The sequence below is a fragment of the Phyllostomus discolor genome, chromosome 3, assembly GCF_004126475.2.
Source record: "Phyllostomus discolor isolate MPI-MPIP mPhyDis1 chromosome 3, mPhyDis1.pri.v3, whole genome shotgun sequence".
In the NCBI taxonomy this organism is placed as follows: domain Eukaryota; kingdom Metazoa; phylum Chordata; class Mammalia; order Chiroptera; family Phyllostomidae; genus Phyllostomus; species Phyllostomus discolor.
In genome coordinates, this window is record NC_040905.2 from 71011473 (window position 1) to 71032001 (window position 20529).

At 37.9% G+C, this 20529-nt stretch overlaps 1 pseudogene; it reads left to right on the plus strand.

Annotated features, from left to right (window-relative positions):
* Positions 1 to 17163: 17163 nt before the first annotated feature.
* LOC114512429 lies at positions 17164 to 17649 on the plus strand (annotated as a pseudogene).
* The last annotated feature ends 2880 nt before the right edge of the window (positions 17650 to 20529 follow it).

The following is a 20529-nucleotide window of genomic DNA, read 5'->3' on the forward strand; positions in this document are numbered from 1 at the left end:
ACTTTTTAAAAACCCAGTCAAAGGATTCTCTTCAATGTGCTATGAAGGAGATAAATAAACATTGGAATTCATTTTTAGTTCTATTTGTGGGTTGGACACTTTTTAAAAATATATTCTCTGTAAAAATTGTGTTACCTGGGACTTCAAGATTCATTTGTGTTACAAAGGAATGTTACTGGCTAAAAAACATGATTTATAAGTGTAATCATCCTAGTCAAATGTATCTATTAAAGCTCCTTTCCCTTTTATTATACAAATCAAAGGAAAATAATTCCATGTTTTAAGAGCTCTAGTATCTGTTTACAAAACTGCAGTTGCCAAATTGAATTATTGGAATTAGTCAGCTTTGGGAAAATACAGATGATGTTAAGCAGCCATTTTTCACATCATGTGAACTATCCTTTAAGATGTAAACAATTTTCAATAATGCATAGTTTTTCTTTGATGCTTTTGAATTGCCAAATTGAAGTTAACATTTTTTAAAAATTAATAAAACAATGTAAATTCTATATAAGCCAGAAGACAATTTCAAACAGCAGCAAATTAAGTATCTTAAGACATGATGAGGTTAAGAGAGAAATTTAAACGTTAGTTTGCATTAGACTCACCTGAACAATTTATTTCAAATGTAGATTCCAGGATTTAGTACAACTGTGAAAATTCTGATTCACAAGGTCTGACATGGAAATCAGCCATCTGGCCAAAAATGTTTCAGAAGCTAAAGATTCAATCATTAAAATTTGAAAACACTGAGTTGAAGTTTAATTTGAAATAATTGGAGACTATTTGGGCTACACAAAGCTATATATGATATTTTCAGCAATACTTTATACACATAATATCCTAAAAGATTATTAATTGCAAGCCAGTACTAGATTCACATACACAATTTCAGAACCACATAAAATTTCCATGCAAATTTTGGTCAGCTCATTATTAAACTTGGCTCTGCATTTTTAACTTCAGAAAACAATGTCCATGTGAATGGTTTTTATAGCATATTTATTATGGTAAATTATTGGCATAGTGTTAAATAATAAAACTGAGGTTATGGAAAAAGTCATTATTTACATTAGAAAAGTTGAAACTCATTTACCTCTGCCTTCTCAACCTTTTCTCATTGGTTTTAACCATGTGCATAAGGCAAAAGAGAAATTTACATAATCATTCTGTGAATCTGAGTAATGGACCCTTGAGTGTGAATCAGAAAACCTCAGATTTTCCTTGAAAACATTTTTTTTCTTCTAAATTGTCTGGCTAATTTCCTTGACTTTCCAATTCATACCATCTAAGTACAAACAACCATTATATTTATCACTGACTGGACCTGTGTGTTTCAGAAAAATAATATCAGAATCATAAAGTTCTATCAGAAAAAAATGACCACAACTTATCTAAATAGGCATCAGTGTAGTTCAAGTAAAAGTTTAAAATTCATATCTCAAAGTATTTAATACATTTTTAAAGCATTGCACAGGTTAATGGTTCCAAATGTTTAGTCATACTTTAATTGGAAAACATTAACACCAAGCTTTGAGTAACTCCCAGACTAGAATCTGGTCCTATTCACTGCTTTATCTCAGAGCCTAGAATAGTTCTGACAAGTAGTGGGAGTTTAATATGTATTTGTAAGAGCATATGCTACATTGGTAAATTTTTGTAGATCGTCAAAGATCATGTACTCTTTGGGAGGGTCAAGTAGATTCATTCTTCTATGTGCAGGGGGATGCTTATCAGGGATCTGTGAACAGAAGGTGGCAAATCATGTCAAGATGTTGTATAATGTTTGCAGTCACAAAAGCAGATCAAAGTATGATTTACTTGTCATTTTGCTTTCATTGCACAGGTAATTGGGAGCCAGTTGATGGCAATTTGAAGTCTTTGTCAAAGCATCACACTAAACACTCAGCAATATAACAATCAAATCTGTGAAGCATTAGTCCCTTTGTGAGTTACTCACAGAGGATATATATGAGTTCTATGTTCTGTTGACTTAGTCTACATATAACCTCCACAAGATTATAGAACATTTCTCTCTCTTGCTCCTAAGGTCAGACATTGCAGAAAGCCATGGAAGCCAAACACAACATTCCCTTCTAATATGCTCCTTAAGGAAGATGTGAGTCAGATCATGGATGAACTTAGAGATAAGGTGAGTTCCAGATGTTGTGAATCAGTCAGAACTGATTCAGTATCTCTCCTGAGCATGGAATCAGTAACAGGGAAGACTTTGGCAAGTGATAAAATAGAATGGGAAGCAGGGGAATTTTCCAAATCTGATACTCAAAATGTGTTTTTATCATTTGAATGTAATGGTGTAAACTCCCAACACATCAAACACCTGGATTAAATAGAGTACACAAATATGAAGCAAAACAAAATATAAGTTATTTGCAGTTTACTATTTTTGCATTATCCTTGTCAAGTTCCCCTCTATTAGCATAAATAATTCAAACTTTCAAATATAATTTGTACCCTAGTATTTAATTGGAAAATAATTGACTATATTATGCAATGTTTAAAAATTGGGCTATGCTTGAAATTTAATTGTACTTTTGTGGATATATATTTGGAAGAACATTGTTGGATTCAAGTTACTCTTCTATGTGTATTAGTAATCATGTTAATTTAACAGGATGTTTAGATAGACTTCTAACCAGACTTGATCAAATGGTCACATTTGAGCTTCCTGTGAAGTGTGCTATCAACAAAGTTTTATTTTTCCCTTTAAAAATCATATTAGAAACTCCATTAAAATGATACTATTAAGTTATTCTTGACTACTCTCTGCCACAATCCAAACAAACAAAAATGAGCCCTGGCCGGTGTGGTCCAATGGGTTAGGCATTGTCTTACAAATCAAAACATCACTGGTTCGATTCCTGGTCAGGATACACACCTGGCTTGCTGGCCAGGTCCCTGACTGGGGATGTGAGAGTGATAACCGATTGATGATTCTCTCACATATCAATGAGCTGAGTTCAAAATGAGGCAATCATCTCCATGAACTAGAAGCACATAGAAGTCAGTGGGGCAGAAGTGGCAGTGTGTTGGGTTTTCTTTCTTGAAACAGGCAGGGGCAATCAGGAATATACCTGCACACTAAAGAATGTGGAGGCCAAAGCCTATCTCTTTTCTTGGAAACAGGGCCAATATAGGTTTCTATGCCCGTGGAAAGAAACAAACAAAAAAAGCTGCAATTAAATATTTTCTGAAGTTACAGCTCATATAAAATGTCATGTCTGTTATGGGCTGAATGTTTTCTCCCAAAATTCACATGCTAAAGGCCTAACCCACAGTATCTCAGAACATGTTTGGAGATGGGGTCTTTAATGAAAGAATTAAGGTTAAATGAGATAATTGGAGTTGGTCCTAATCCAACTTGACTGTTGTATTTATGACTAGAGATATGGACATGCACACACACTCACTGTGGGAAGAATATGTGAAGACCTGTGGAGAAATGGCCATGGAGAAGCCAAGAGGAGAAGGCTTCAGGAGTAACCAACCCAGCTGACACATTGATCTTGGACTTCTAGCCCACTAAAACTAAAAGGAAACCCTTTGCCTCACATGCTCTTCTTTCATGAATATCTGTGTCCCAATCTCCTCTTCTAATAAGGATACCAGTCATATTGGTTTAGGGCCCACCCTTATGACCTTAATTACCTCTTCAAAGGCTCTTTTTCCAATTGCAGTCACTTTCTGAGGTACTGGGGGTTAAGTCTTCAACTTATGAATTCTGGGACTACCCAATCCAGCCCATACTACCAGGTTTATCTTCAAGTGTAAGAACTGTCCAAAGCCAGGATCCAGCAATGACAATGGAATTTTCTTATTGTGACAGCAGCAAAGAAGAGCTGCAAAAGGCAGGCAAGAGTAGGGAGGGAACTGTGGAGACCTGACTTCATGAGTACATAGAAGTCCCTTTGGAGGAGTCCTAACTCACAAACTTGATTAAGCTACCCCTTAGAAAAATTTGGGAAGTTACTAGGAAACATGAATTCCTGTTAACATGAACAAATGGACCAAAAAAAACCCCCAAAACCAAAAAAACACTTTTGTCCCAAGATGGGAAAGTGAAGCATGACAACCATCATCTCCAAACCTGAATGCAACTTTCATTGCTAACGGAGAAAAAAATGAGAGGTGGGGAAGCTGAGAGGGCAACCAAGAAGCATGGGCTTCAAAAGCTGTGGCCCTACTACTTCCTGGACACCACTGGGCTAATTTGTGCTACAGATTCAGCTTGTGTGTAAGGGTAATTAGCAAGTGAGAGGAATGTTGAAACCAGGCACATTGCATTAGTGAAATTCCTGTATTATATTTTTTAATTCCATATAACTTTAAGAATGTTAAAATAAATATAAGCAAAAGGGACATTGAAATGTTCTCTATATAGCCTTAATTCTTAGACAAATTTAACTGTAGGGAGTCCACCATTGCTCACAGAGCTGTTCCCCTGATAACTAATCAATATTTTTAGGTCAAGAGTACAAATGTAGCCAATGAAGAGGAGGCTGAAGCTTTTATTTGTTTGTTCAGGAAACACTAATAAACATACAGTATATGAGAGAGATGAGGTGCTGGTTCTCACAGTATTTCTATTTATAGTAAATAAGGATAATCTAAGGAGGGCATAATAGAGGACTATTTACAAAATGATGTGCAAAGTGAAGAGAAACTATTAGCAATAATGCAAGACTCTGGGTCCAGTAATATACCGCTGTTACCATCATAAGTCTGAAGGTGCAGGGAAAAGGGAAGATACTGGAGGTAGGAATGCAAGAAGTCTGGCCAGCCATCCTATCTCTATAGTCCCTCACATGAGTCCAGTGCACAGAGGCAGTCATTCCCCCTTACACTCACCATATTGGTCCCCGCTTCAATTAATAAGCTTTCCAAATATTTGATGTTTTATAGTAATGAACTTCACTCTCAAAGAATTTGGACACTCATAAATGAGAGCAACACTTACAAATTTCAAAGCATTTGCTTCAAACACTTCCAAAGGGTCTCTTATGAAAGCTTGGGAGTTCTTTCTGGCAGGGATTGGTGATAATAACAGCTTAGTCAGGGGTGGCTCCCACAGCCTGTGCCTGGGTAAGAAGACTTCAAAAACCCAGATTATGAGTTGAAATTTAGGCTTCCACTAGAAAAGAAAGCCTATAAAAATTATCAAGGCCTATAAAACGAACCAATATAAACTTTTGTGTCGTTGTTCCAAGTATCCAAAGAAAACATGCCAGCATCGACCTCCCCTCACCACCGCCTTTCTTCTTGTTGCCCCAACATTAACTGCCCTTGGTTTGAGCCAATTACTGAAAATTTTTAGAGTATCCATTTATTCCCTTTGTATATTTTAAATATCTTGAATACCCTTTAATCCACAAGTCTCAAAGTATCTTATAAACATTAATTTTCCAAACAAATATGTGAGGTTAAAACATAATTATCCCTTTTTTCCCAATTGTCTAAATATAAGAAACACAAAAATGATAAGAAACCTCAGTCTCCATCTCAGAGCAAGTATATTGCACAATGGGATTCAATTTGCCTAGTACTAGCAATCTTTGCAGTTCTCATACCACTGCAAGGAATATGTCAGTCTCTTATTTTTCATTACCCTACCCCGGTCATTGAGGGGCCTCCTCAGGAAACTAGTGATTGTGGAGCACATAATGTTCGTATGTGTCAGGCACTGTGCTTTAAATCAGTGATTCTCAGACTGCACTGCACATTCAGAGCACCTGGGGAGCTTTAAAATATGCTGCTGCCCTCACTGCACCCTATGCCAGTTAAATCAGGAACCTTGGGGGGCCCAGATATCAGTTTTTTTAACTTCCCGTGTGATTACAATGTGCAGTCAAATTTGAGAACCAGCATTTCAAATTCTTACCATTTAAAGTGTGCTAAGCATTCCAATAGCATCAGCATCACCTGGGAGCTTCTTGGACATGCAGAATTTCATGTGCCACCCCAGGCCTCGTGGAACAGTGTCCACTTTAATAAGATCCCAAGTGGTTAACATGCACACTGCAATTTGTACAAAAAAATGATTTAAATAATTGAATAAGCAAATGAGGTCAGTAACACTATCCCTATTTTCTAGAGAAAGAAACATGTTCAGAAATATCATGTACAGTAGGTCCTTGAATAATGTTTCATTCAACATCATTTTGTTATAATGTTGATAGAATTAAAAATCGGTTCCCAGCTGGGGCTGTCAGGATGAAGTTTATACCTTCTCCCCATGTGTGCGTGTTTTCTCCACGTGCTCCATTTCCTCCCACATCCCAGAGATGTACAGGTGAGATTCACTAGCATGTTTAAATTGTCCCAGTCTGAGTTAGTGTGTATGGGTGAGAGTGGCCCTGCGTGGAAAGGTGTCTTATCCAGGGTGTGTTGTGCCTCTCGCCTTGAACTGTTGGGATAGGCTGTAGCCTCCAGCAACCCTGAACTGGAAGAAGCAGGTTGGAAAATAATTATCTTACTTGTTTCTATTAGTCTTTCATATATATATATATATATATATGGCATTTGTTTCAGTGTTTAATATTAGAATTGTTTTGTGTCTTTATTTAGAAGTTTGGTAACATTTTTGTGACCAGAAATACTCTGTAGGAACTGAACTTCTACTTATATCAATTAGCATGGGTAAAATTGGTTTCGGTATAAGTCATTAAGCTTAAAGTCACAGTTGCCAAGATGCTATTGATGACATTAAGTGAAGACAGGGCTGTTGACTTAAAAGTTCATGATTTTTTTACTTCACCAGTTTCAAACTTGAGAGCGGAGTCACAGACTCTTTCAAAAAGCTCATGGAAGTTTTGAAATCTCACCCAAGGATTAATGCAAATGTGTGTGTGTGTGTGTGTGTGTGCGCGCGAGCATGTGTGTTTGCGTTTGCACTTTGAAGGGTTTACCATCCCAGAAGCCTTCCAGGGAATCTGCAGGTCCAGAATTTTGAATCCCGCCACTGCCCTTCATTCCCCTCTACCTGTGTCTCCATGATTTGTGTAACATGAATACTTGATTTCTGTTCATTTTAAAAGGAAATCTATAAAAAGAATAAGCTTTATCTTACATGAATACACACACACACAAAACATTTCCTCTAAACAACCCAGATACTCTGGGAATTTTACAACCCAAAGTCCTTTCAGAAGGCATATTGACAAAAGGTAACATTACTCATGGTCTCTTCTACACACCTGTTAGCAGTTGAACCTAATTGTTCAGCAGCTGGTACTGATTTGGAATTCTTTCACTATATCTCATTATTCCTTTTCCATGACTTTTTTCTGTTTTGGATCTGCTTCTGGGGTTTCTGTACAATGTATATATTTTTAAAGCTAAAAAGACATACTTTGAAAGGACTCTGGAGAGAGACATAAAAGTTACTTCTTTATGTACCATTTTGTAGTTGTATTTATTTGAATTGACAATGGTGATTATTAGGTATGGAAAAATCTAACGGCAAGCAAAGATTTTAACTTGTTGGCTATCCTTCATTTTCTTAGGCATCTTTCTAAACTTGAAGTAGTGTGGCTAAATTCATAGACATCTGATTTGCAGATATTTGTGGATTAGAATGCCAAAGAATATTGTCATGGGTAGATAAAGATAATTTTCCTCATTAGAACCCTCTGAAGCAGAAATACACGTGCACAGTGATTGCGTCATTGAAGCAAGATGATCTTGATGGAACATTTCAGCGTATAAACCATTTCAAAAGAAATATGGGAGAAATGGTAAAGGCAGGAGACTTTAAATGTATAGAATAAAAAGAAACTGGGGCATACAAAAAATACAAACACACATATGAGATGATCACATATCAGAGTATATTTGCAAGTCTAATGTGGCTTTTCTTGACAATGCATATGTAGCAGCAAGACCAGGGACTGTCCTTGAAACCAACATGCCATTTGACATTGGACTATTAGAGGCAAAACATAGACCAAAGTGTTAAACAATCATGAATCACAGCTTAATAAATAAAATAAACATAGAGATCTTCAATGATACTTAAAATAATCCATAGAAAAAAACTATACATTAATTTTATCTATAAAAAACTATTCTTAAAAGCACATAAATAATGAACTTCCTTCTTTACAAAAACTGTAAAACACAGTATATTCTCCTAATTATGCTGACTTGGAAAAATATTAATTCTTTGTGACCACATGGTACAACAGAATGCAATTTGAAATAAATACTTGAGAACATAAACGTGGTGCTGGAATTAAGTAAAAATTAGGCTTATGTTCATGTTCATCTTCATCTAAATGAATTTTCATATTTAAGGACCAAAGAGACCTAATAATAATGCCATTTCATGAAGCAGGACTTGCAAGGAGAATTTTAAAGTCAGACATTTATGAAAAAAATGTTAAGGTTTTATTTATTTATTTTTAGAGAGGGGGGAATGGAAAGAGAAAGAGAGGGAGAGAAACATCAGTGTGTGGTTGTCTCTCACGTGGCTCCCACTCTGGACCTGCCTCACAACCCAGGCATGTGTCCTGACTGGGAATCAAACAGGCAACCCTTTGGTTTGCAGCCCATGCTCAATCCACTGAGCTACACCTGCCAGGGCTCGTGAAAAAAAATTTTGACATGATTTAGATTTCTTAAATCATCCAATGGCAAAGTTCACTAAGATATTCAGTGTTGAAATGAAAGAGAAGTTACAACAGATACCACAGAAATACAAAGGATTGTATGAAATTACTATGAACAACTACATAACCAGGAATTGGACAACCCAGGCAAAATGGAAAAAATTCTAGAAAAATATAGTCTTCCAAGAAGGAATCAAGAATAAGCAGAAAGTCTGAATAGGCTGATAACAACTACTGAAACTGAAGCAATAATCAAAAAACTCCCAGCACACAAAAGCCCTGGAGTGAATGGCTTCACAGTTGAATTTTACTGAACATTTAAGGAAGAACTAACTCCTATCCTTCTCAAATTGTTCCAAAAGATACAATAAAAGGGAAGACTCCCAAACTCTTTTTATGAGGCCAGTATCATCCTAATTCTAAAACCAGGAAAAACACAACAAAGAAATAAAACTACAGACCAATATGTCTGATGAACACAGATACCAAAATCTTCAACAAAATATTGGCAATCCACCCTGGCTGGCATAGTTCAGTGGATTGAGCACGGACTGAGAACCAAAGTGTCGCAGGTTCAATTCCGAGTCAGGGCACATGCCTGGGTTGCAGGCCATGACCCCCAGCAACCACACATTGATTTCTCTCTCTCTCTCTCTTTCTCCCTCCCTTCCCTCTCTAAAATAAATAAATTAATTAAATATATTGGCAATCCAAATTCAGCGATACATTAAAATGTTCATACACCATGATCAAGTGGGACTCATCCCTAGGAATACAAGGATGGCATAATATTTGGAAATCAATAAATGCAATACACCACATAAACAAAATGAAGGTCAAAAATCACATGTTCATATCAATATATGCTGAAAAAGCATTTGATAAAATCCAGCACTCATTTGTGATGAAAACACTCAGCCAAGTAGGAATCAAGGGAGCATATCTCAAATAATAAAGGCCATGTAAGAGAAACCCACAGCCAACATCATACTCAACAGTCAAAAAACTAAAATATTTCCCCTTAAGACCAGGAAAAAGACAAGGGTGTCCACTTTCACCACTTTTATTCAAAATAGTATTGGGAGTTCTAGTCACAGTGATCAGATAAGAAAAAGACATAAAAGGCATCCAAATTGGAAAGGAGGAAGTAAAACTGTCACTATCTACAGATGACATGATAGTGTACATAGAAAACCCTATAGTCTCCAACAACAACAGCAAAAAAACTACTCAACATAATAAGTGAATTTGGCAAAACCAATACAAAGTCAATATTCAGAAATCAAAAAATGTATTTGTGTACATAGTGAAATATCAGAAAGAGAAACTAGGGGGGAAACCCCATTTACTATAGCAACAAGAAAAGTAAAGTACTTATGAATTAATTTAACCAAGAAGGTAAAAGACCTGTACTCAGAAAACTATAGAACACTGAAGAACAAAATTAAGGAAGATACAAATAATGGAAGCACATACTATGTTCGTGGATTGGAAGAACATCATTAAAATGTCCATACCACCCAAAACAATATATAGATTCAATGCAATTCCTATTAAAATACCAATGGCATATTTCACAGATCTAGAAAAATATTTCAAAAATTTATATGGAACCAAAAAAGACCCAAATAGCCTCAGCAGTCTTGAGAAAGAAGAACAAAGGAGGGATTATAATACCTAATATCAAACTATATTACAATTATGCTATAATCAAAACAGTCTGCTACTGACATAAGAACAGACATAGATCAGTGGAACAGAATAAAGAACCTAGAAATACACCCATGTCTCTATGGTCAATTAATATTTGACAAAGGAGGCATAAACATACAATGGGGTAAAAATAACCTATTCGATAAATGGTGTTGGAAGAACTGAACTGGTAAATGCAAGAAAATGAAATTAGAGCACTAACTTACACCATACACCAGAATAAACTCAAAATGGATAAAAGATTTAAATATAAGTTGCAACACCATAAAAGTCCTAGAGGAAAACATAGGCAGGAAAATCTCAGATATTCCATGCAGCAATATTTTCACTAATATGTTCTCTAGAGCAAGGGACATAAGGGAAAGTATAAACAAATGGGACTTCATCAATTTAAAAGGCTTCTGCATGGCTAAACAAAGCATCAGCAAAATGAAAACGGAACCAACCATATGGAAAAACATGTTTGCAAATGATACCTAGGACAAGGGTTTGATCTCCAAAATATATAAAGAGCTTGCACAACTCCACACCAGAAAGACAAGCAACCCAATTAAAAAATGGGGAAAGGACCTAAACAGACACTTCTCCAAGGAGGATATACAGAGGGCCCAGAGACATATGAAAGGATGCTCAGCATCACTAGCCATCAGAAAGATGCAAATTAAAACCACAATGAGATACCACCTCACACCAATCAGAATGGCCATCATAAATGAAACAACAAACAAGTGCTGGCAAGGTTGTGGAGAAAAGGGAACCCTAGTGTACTGTTGGTGGGAATGCAGAATGGTGCAGCCACTGTGGAAAACAATATAGTATTTCCTCAAAAAATTAAAAATGGAACTGCCTTTTGACCCAGCAATTCTGCTGCTGGGAATATACCCTGAGAATCTCAAATCACCAATTCAAAAGAACTTATGTACCTCTGTCTAAACATACAACCAAGTATGTTTACAGTAGCATAGCAGCACTATTTTCAGTAGCCAAGTGCTGGAAACAGCCTAAGTGCCCATTAGTAAATGAATAGATCAAAAAACTTTGGTACATTTACTAATGGAATACTACACAACAGAAAGAAGGAAATCCTATGCAACAGCATGAATGGAACTGGAGAATATTATGCTAAGTGAAATAAGCCAGTCAGTGAAAGACAAATACCATATAATCTCACCTATAGGAGGAACCTAGTGAACAAAACGAACTTATGAACAAAATAGAACCACAGGCATAGAATCATAGAACAAACTGACAGTGACCAGAGGGGAGGGAGAAGTGGGATAATGGTGGAAAGAAGGGGAAGATACTAGTCATCTGTATGAATGACACATGGACATGGACATGGACAACAGTGTGGGAATTCATTTGTAGCAGGTGGTTGGGACAGGTAGAGGACGGCAAAGGGGGAAAAATTGGGACAACTGTAACAGGATAATGAAAAGTTATTTTTAAAAAGATAGTGCTATGATCACATACTCATATAGCATGGACTCAAATTTACTCCTACCTGCATAGAATTCTCTCTCTCCCTTCAGAATCTACTAAAATGTTAATTAATCATGCTGCCATGATACATTTTTCCAGTTTCTCCATGCTTGAGCTGTTCTCCAGTATCATTTTTTAATCTCCTCACTCTTCACCAAATGACTGGTGCTCCTCTGAACCCAGCAGATGGTCTTACAAGCACTATTCATACTGCTGATAAAGACTGTGGGTCAATGCCATTGAAAGGTGTTGGAAAATATTTTAACCATCTGCCTTTCAATCTGTAGTTGGTAGCATACATTTTTCCTCAGCAATAAAAGCAGATGAGTCACTAGAGGTTGTACATGTACTCAGATCAGAATATTCCCTCTGTAGATGATAGTGTGCTTTTGTCATCATGTCAATATATACATCATGTTCTTCTGCACACATATTTAAAACACACGGAGTTTGTGTTCATTATGACAGACAATTTACATGAATATTTATAACTGCAAGTTGAATAGTTAGAATCACATTAATTTGCATCACTAATGTAGGAGTTAGGTTTGAATTTACCTATTAGTGTTCTTATAAATCTCAATAATAGATGTAATAGAGGTCCCCTCAGCAATGTGCCCTCAAGTAATTCTGTAACCATAGCAAAAGAAAGCATTAAAGTGCCTTGGGACAATTTTCCTTTAACATAGTGTCTCTCTGCCTTGCCAGATATTTATTATGACACTGTGTTTTCTATTTTTATCTCTGTTAATGCAGAATTAGCAATGATATTGGCTTCAGAAGGGCATTATTGTATCAAAAGAATGCCCAACTGATGAAGAAAGAACATATTTACTCACTCTTATTAAGGTGAGCAGCATATTTATAATAATAATCAGAATAAATGCATGTGGACTTAAAGGTTGTGATATTCAGTAGAATTAGATAAACATTAACATCTAGTTCACAGTCTAACTTCTATTTTTGGATGACACTCGAACTGTTGCTAGTGTGAAGGAGCATATATTTTGAAAGACTGAATGAAAACAGAAGGTTAATACCTGAACTATAAATTTGAATCTATACTCCCTAATCCGTAAGATTTACCACAATCTCCTCCCAAATAAAATATTTGAGTGCTGATGAGCCTGACCCCAACACAGAGACAGCAAAGTGGTGGGAAAAGCCTAAGTCACACTAGATTCTAGTTTGGCCTCTGTCACCACTTAGCCATATGACCTTGGACAGGGACCTTAGCATTTGCGGCATTCTGTTTCCTTTGTGTAAAGCCAAGCTCATAGGATCAGAGGATCTCATTTGTCCCTTCCAGCTGGGTCCTTCAGAGCATCAGGAACTTTGTAAAGGCCTAAGAGAAAAGAACTAGGTAGCAGCCATTCTGCTCCCCTTCTTACCTGGTTACTCGTTGTGTTATGGTAAAGCTCATATGAGACAAGATTTGTTAGAATTTCTGGAAATGTAAGGAGTAGGAAAGTAATGCAAGACAATGTGAGATGAAGGCAGAGGTGACATTCCACAGTTAATTATCTCTTAACCCCAATCTCTGTGTCCTGCCCCTTCTAACTGGGTCCATAATCTTTGTCTTATTTATCTTTCCTTTATTGACCCACACTCAGAGTCTCAGCCTCAACCCAAAGGAGGACACCTTTTTAACATTATAAAATTTCAAGGGGCAGCCCATGATATTTGTAATTTCTCAACCTACTGGTTGAGAAAATATATTTAATCAACATTTAACAAATGTTCTTTGAGTACCCAGGGACTTAATGAAGTGTAAAAACAGATTCATGGAGCTTACACTGTAGTAGGGAAAGACATATAATAAAATAATCACACAGGCAAAAGCAAAATACAAAATAATAGGGAGACAATGAATTTCATAACTTTTTATTTTATTAATCACAACACCTCCTACATGCATTTGAAAATAGCATATATGTGCATAAGCATATCATTTATTCAGACTATGTTTGCTATATTGTTGCAGGTCCTTTGCAATATAACTTCTGCTCCCAGGTTAGGAATTTCTACGTTGTTGTGACTACTGTGTCCAATCTAGAATTTAAACTGATTGAGGACAAAGATCTTGCATATTAATTACATATTTACCAAATAACTGTATTGAAATACACTGCTTGCTGCTACCTCAAACACCATATTAATTTTTCACTCTATTGTCTTCACAATGCTAAATGCTGACCAGAGGCAGGGGATAGTGGGGCTGAAAAACGTGATCTACACTGGTCAAGCTAACAGGATCTCCACCATTTTGTACCTGTCCTCTCTGAGATACATGCCCTCCACCAGGTAAGGGGACACAGCTGTGGAGGAAATACTCTAGTTTCAAGTACCTCAGACTAGAACTGTGACCATGTAATGTCATTATCCCATGGCCTCTGTCTTCCCAACCACATCAGCCTATGTCTCTAACACCCAGCATGGTTCCCACACAATGAATTCTTATTAAATGAACCAATGGATTGTGAAAAACTAAGCTCTTTGCAATCCAGCATTACAAAGGGATCTTTAGTCCTTTCTCCCATGACACAACAGACTGTACAGCACTGACCAAAAAAAAAAACATTTAGTATCAGCCACCACCTGAGAACATTGCAAACAGGACTGGAGACCTCACTCACATCAGTTGTCTGTAAAGTGTTACCAGGACTCCGGGAAAAGATGACTGGTGGCTGTCCAATGCCTGCTACCCCATTGTGATCATCAGGCTGAGTCTCTCTAATGAAATTCGGTCCTGTTCTCCGTCCTTGAAGGGATAGGAGACGCCTGCTATTTGTCAGCAACACTGAGTCTATCAGCTGCCATTTCAAAGGAAGGGTAATGGAAGTCCTTCAAACAGAGTAAAATATGCACACAGGTACCCAACACGCACAAAAGAAGGAAATACTAACTTTACAAGGTAAAATTTCTGTTACTGGCCAAAATCCTGGAGCTTTGGAATAAAACTGCCTTATATTTCCAACGGTCTTTGAGTTTTCAAAGCACTTTTGTATTTAGTGATCTTATTTGATTGTCAAAACAACACCATGCAGTAGCAGCTTTCATCTGAGAGGTGAGGATAGTATTTGTAGGGTTAGGCGGCCTGCCCGGTATCACACAGCAATGAAGAGATGGCACTAGGGAGAGCACCTACACTTCTGACTTTGAACTAGTGCTCTTTCAACATCACATCATGATTGTTATCTTCAAATCGATGAAGATCCTTTTGACCCTGGGATGTGGTTTGGGCACAATCGCTTCCACCTTTGTGATTACTGTCAAACTTGGTTATTGTCTCCAATGCTTGCTATTTAAAATGACCACAGATGGCTAAATCTGAAGGGGAGCAGTTAATAAAAAGGCTGCTGAGAAAAGACCTCTATCTTTTTATATTCTCTCCAATGAAGTCAAGAACAGTTTCATACAGTGCACAGCTCTCCAGTCCTTTCAAGCTATAATACTAAGCTACCTATAAATTAAACAAACAAATAAATAATCTGTTTATTTGTTTTCAGGGAGAGTTGACATTATAACAGTTTTCTTCTAAAACCTGAATTTTTCCAACCTCTTATCCACCAGGTAGCGTGTTCTGAGAATGCACTAATTCCCAATATATTTTTTTCACAAACACTAAAATTTAACCTATCTCTTTGTATACCAAAACATTTATATAAAATTCAAGAAACTAATAACTCAGCATGATAAATAGATGACATTCTTCCTTTCCTCCCTAAAGTGACATTCTGCGCATTATAGGGATACAAATATTTTTATTTTTACTTCTTCAGTTCTTAGGAAAAGGACATAGAATTTCTAAATGGTTAATGATAATTAATCATACTTAGTTTGCATTTATATCGGGCTGATTATGTGTATTAGCTATGCACCAGCATAGTGCCATGTTTAGATAGGTGTTCAATAAATATTTGGTGAATGATTGATGCAATGCTCTGTGAGTACACACTGTCTTTGTCTTGCTGTATGACTTTCAGTAGAGAATACAAAAAGAGAATTATAAAGCATAGAGCAGAGAATTAGGCCTTTGAAGACAAAGATTCTAGTCATTAGTGCTATATAATGAAATGACTTAGGGCAAACTGCTTGACTCACCAGGCCTTTAGATTTCTTAATAACAGAATAAGAGTATGAATGAGAATTTAGATGGTCTCTAAGGTTACTTCTAGTGTGAGTATTTTCTAATTGCAGATTGAAAAACTGTCAGCCAAAGCAAAATATCGCTATCCCCAGAAAATAAACATGGAATGAAGGGGATCCCAGAAAAAGGTCTTAGCTTCCTAAGTTTAAATGCCCCTACTGGGGTGGGGGGTTTGCTGGGAAGAACTGTCAAGAGTCTAAATGAAGACAATAGAATTTCCCATAGTCTGAAAGAGATGGCTTTTAGCAAATTACCATCCACTACATGGCCCTATGAAAAAATTTCAGCAGAGGAAGCTACACAGAGGCTCCGAGGACAGAGGAAGGGTGCTGAAGGAAGTTGAAGTTCCTTTTTTTTTCTTTAACAAAGTAGATAAGGGAAAAGGAAAATCTATGAAGTACTGTTTAGAAGTCCCAGAACTCGGGGAATGACTAAGTCCCTAAGAATGCAAATAGAAGAAAATGTGGGAAAATGGAATTTGTGGGAAGAGCACCCAATATAAGGCACTTAATTTTTTAAGAAACTGGCAGCTCAAATGAGAGTTTCAACCAGACACCAAAAAAGCTAGATCTGGGATCCAAATAAGAAAGAACTGTGCTCTTACAAAGACCACAAAGGAGCTGAAGCAGGTACATCAGCCTTAGAGGAGAGGATGGAGAGAGATTGCTAACAGGAGCCCTAACTATGAGGGGCAACACCTTGAAGCTCAGAGAGTAAGTAATAACCACCTGGAAAAAGGTTATCATTTTATCTGCTTCAGCCTATGATCCTGACAGTCCAGAATTTTCTCCCACTGTCCTACAGCACTTGAAACAATCATGCGACTCTGTGTGCGTGAGAATTCTGTGGGCAGAAGCACCACAGGAGCAGAAAAGAATGTGACTCCGAAATATGATCTTAAAAGGAGAGATGCTCTTTCTTCCTCCACCTCCTATCACAGCCCTTCCCCTTCCTTTGTTCCCTCAGGAACAGCAGAGAAAATTAAATGATATGTAGGCTACAGACCACTTAGGGCTGCCAAGGTATCCCTTAGCTGTGTGTCTGGGGTGGGTGTCTCACCAGCTCATAAAACTGCCCATCAAAAAAAGCATGGATCTCACCCAAACACCTACTATGCACCCATTATTTATAAGGCTATCTTTCAGGGGATAAAAAAGATGAGCAAGGCCAGGGTTGGTGAAGGACCTCTAGATGGCTGGGCAAAAATGTGCTCTGAGAACCATTAATTGGGTAGCTTTTGGGGAGATAATACCTTGAAACCAGAAGGCTATTGCTAACTCCCTGAAATCCTATAGTTAGACCCTCACCTCAGGTTGGCTACTCTACCTGAGAATCCACCAGCTATTGACTGAGCTTACTGCAAGGCCAATATAGCAAAGGCTGGCTCGGTAGATGATTTGGAGAAGAAGTTTAATGCTCTGAAGATTCCTGTGCCAGAGGATAAATATAGTGTCCTGGTGGATGCTGAGGAATAAGATGTGAAAAGTTGTGCTGAGGTTTTGTCTCTCTCAAAGGCCAGGATTGAGCATTATGAGAAAGAGCTGGAGAAGATAAAGAACATAATTCCACTTGACCAGATGACCATTGAGGATTTGAATGAAGTCTTCCCAGAAAGAAAATTAGACAAAAAGAAGTATCTCTACTGGCCTCACAAGCTATTTGAGAAGTTATAAACTTGAATCTAGGGGAAGGTCTGGTCTCCACATTATAAACTCTAGACATAAAAAATAATTTTATAAAAAAATAGATGAACAAGACAGTATAATTACTATGAGAGGCTTCCAACCCAGTGGGGCAACTAAAACAATGAATAACTAAGACAGAGTAAACACTGTACTGTGTGTGAGTTCGAAACAAAGACCTTGTGCAGAAAGGGTAAAGATCAGGTCCAGGGAGACTGGAAGGTTGGGGGTCACAAGGAAACTTATCAGAGGCAAGCTTAGAAGGATTTCTCTCCGTTCTCTGCCACCACCTTCTTCAAAGCTATATCTTCTCATCTCTTGCGTGGAAAGATTCCCCCAGTTGTTTCTACTGCCTCCCATCATTTCTCTTCTCGGGGGCCACAGTGACCTTTTTAAAGTGCTAGTCTCATCCCACTCCACTGGTTTCAAACAGTCTAATTGCACTAAGCATACAGCTTAAGGTTCTTAACTTGGCTTACAAGGGAGGCTTCATCGGTCTGGCTTCTTTCTACCTCCGTAACCTCAGTTGGGACCCCTTTCTCAGAGTGGTGTATCTCAGCCTTGCTTGTCTTTAGTCATTTCTTTCCATATACTTTCCAATCTGCCTTAGTGCTTTTACGTTTGCCATGTCTCTGCCTAGAATGTGCTTCACTCTCTTCCTCCTTGCTTAGTTAACTCCTGTACCATCTCCTCACAAGTCCCCATATTCCTTGCCTGACATGTCTGCCACCCTTGCTCCCAGTGGGTCACTGCCTCTTGTTAACTTTTCCTGCAGCATTTTGTGCTTTTCCTTGGTAGCACTTACAATGGTTGATAAATACATGTTTAGTTGTGGAATTATTAATTGACAGCTGACACCTCCATACACCATAAGCTCCATGAGGGCAGAAACTATATCTTGTTCTTACCATTGTATCCACAGCACCTAGCTCAATGCAGGCATAAACAAGGCACTCATTAGCTACTTCTTGAATGAATTAATAGACATTTGAGACCAATCATCTAGCTCTTTACCAGAAGGAACTGAAGCTCAGATAGGCAAACAAATTTGTTCTAAGTCCTATGCCACTGAACCAGAAAAAGTACCCTTTGTCTCCAGACTATTAATCCATAGTTCTCATCTAATTCTACCATGTGACCCTGAAGATTATGCAAAGACGAGGTCATATGCTCCAATTTTATTGCTGGGACAAAAGGTGATTGAGAAGAAAGACTAAAGGAATCATTCACTGGGTCATATGAACAGTTGAACATAAGTGAGAAATTGAGAAATGAAAGACTGAGCCTGAAAAGGAAAATTGATGAGTGGGTGATGTGACTAATGTACTGACACACAGATGAGAGACTGATGTGCCTGACTAGTTTAAGATGCACACGCATACAGGTGCAGGGCATAGTGTTCCACAAAGACGGCACGTATACCTGGCCAGCTCCTCATTAAGAGAAAGGATTTTCAGGGGAACGAGTGGGTGTGCTGGAAAGCACAACAAGGTCAAGTTTTGTTTGACTGATTTTGGATGATGAGTTCTTCCAAGGAGGTGAGGGAGTGGCAGTAAAGGAATAAAGGAACAAGGCAGAATATAGGCAATCTATTGATGTTGTTATATTTGAGATATTCTATTTAATAAATAATGAGGATGCGGCTGAGTTTTTAAAGTGCCAAGTCTTTAAGAAGTGATGGAAGAATTGGAAGCCAAAGAAATGGCTGACGTCTGATGAAGTGATGGGGGCTAGAGATGAGAGAGGGGCTCCATGCTGGCACCACACCCCTCTGTTCGGCCATATCGCATCTTGGCCACAATCCTTCCTTTCAACCAGTGCCAGTGATAAGGAGGAGGTGTGAATATGGGGCCAAGGCTGGGGCACAAGGTTGAGGAGCCAGCAAAGGGTAGGGCCGCCTCTGCCTAAGCAGGGAATGCAAGTGCTCTTTTATATTTCCGCTGAAAGAAGCACAATGTTTTAACTCAAAACTGGAGGGTTATTAGTTTCCCGACCAAAAGAAAGAGAGTCTCAAATGATGTGGGATTCCACATAGCAGGCCTGCTTTTGAACTCCCCTGCCCTGAACATCTGCAGCCATTTCTATTCTGTACTGGTTGCCAACTTCTGCGTTAAGGACTGATATCTGCACAGGCACGTGGATTCTAGCTGCCCCTGTTTAGTGCAACAGGCTGGGGAAGCAGCGTCAGCAAGGAGAGGGGCAAGGAATTCTGTCAGCATGGCTCGAAATCTCCAGCTATCGAACAACTTCGGATTGCAAAGTACAATGTGCATGCTCTCAGCACATTGAGCCTCTCATGTGAAAATGCCTCCAGACTTACTTCAGGGTAATTAAATAACAGGTATTAAAAACAATAAGCTGTTCAGGGTACTGTAGGGAATACTAGTTCTAGATTTTAGAAGAAGAAGAATACATTTTTAAATTAATTTTTACAGAGAGAAAAATCTGAGTGGAATAGTGGAAAGAGTACAGACTTTGGACTTGAGCCTAGTTTTGACTCCTGGCTGGATAAACATAAAGACATTGTTGAAGCTCTCTGAGGCTTTTTTCCTACTTTTCCTACCATAAAAAGAAAATTGCAGCACCTACTTTGGGGGTTTGGGGAAGGGTTGGAGATTGATACCTGAAAGCACATACTCAGAGCCTGGAATGTCATAGCCACTCATCACATGGAAGCTGCTTTACACACAACTATGAAAAAGGCAGTATTTTTTGTTATCATCTTTAACAATCATTAATGAGGTTTTAAAGCTTTGGTTTTTAAAAATCAGCTTACAACAGGTATACTGAGTTGGTCTCTGACAAGTCATTCTTTATTCTGTTTACAGTTTCCAGTTATCAGATGCTTTCCCAATATCCCTTCATACATACAGGG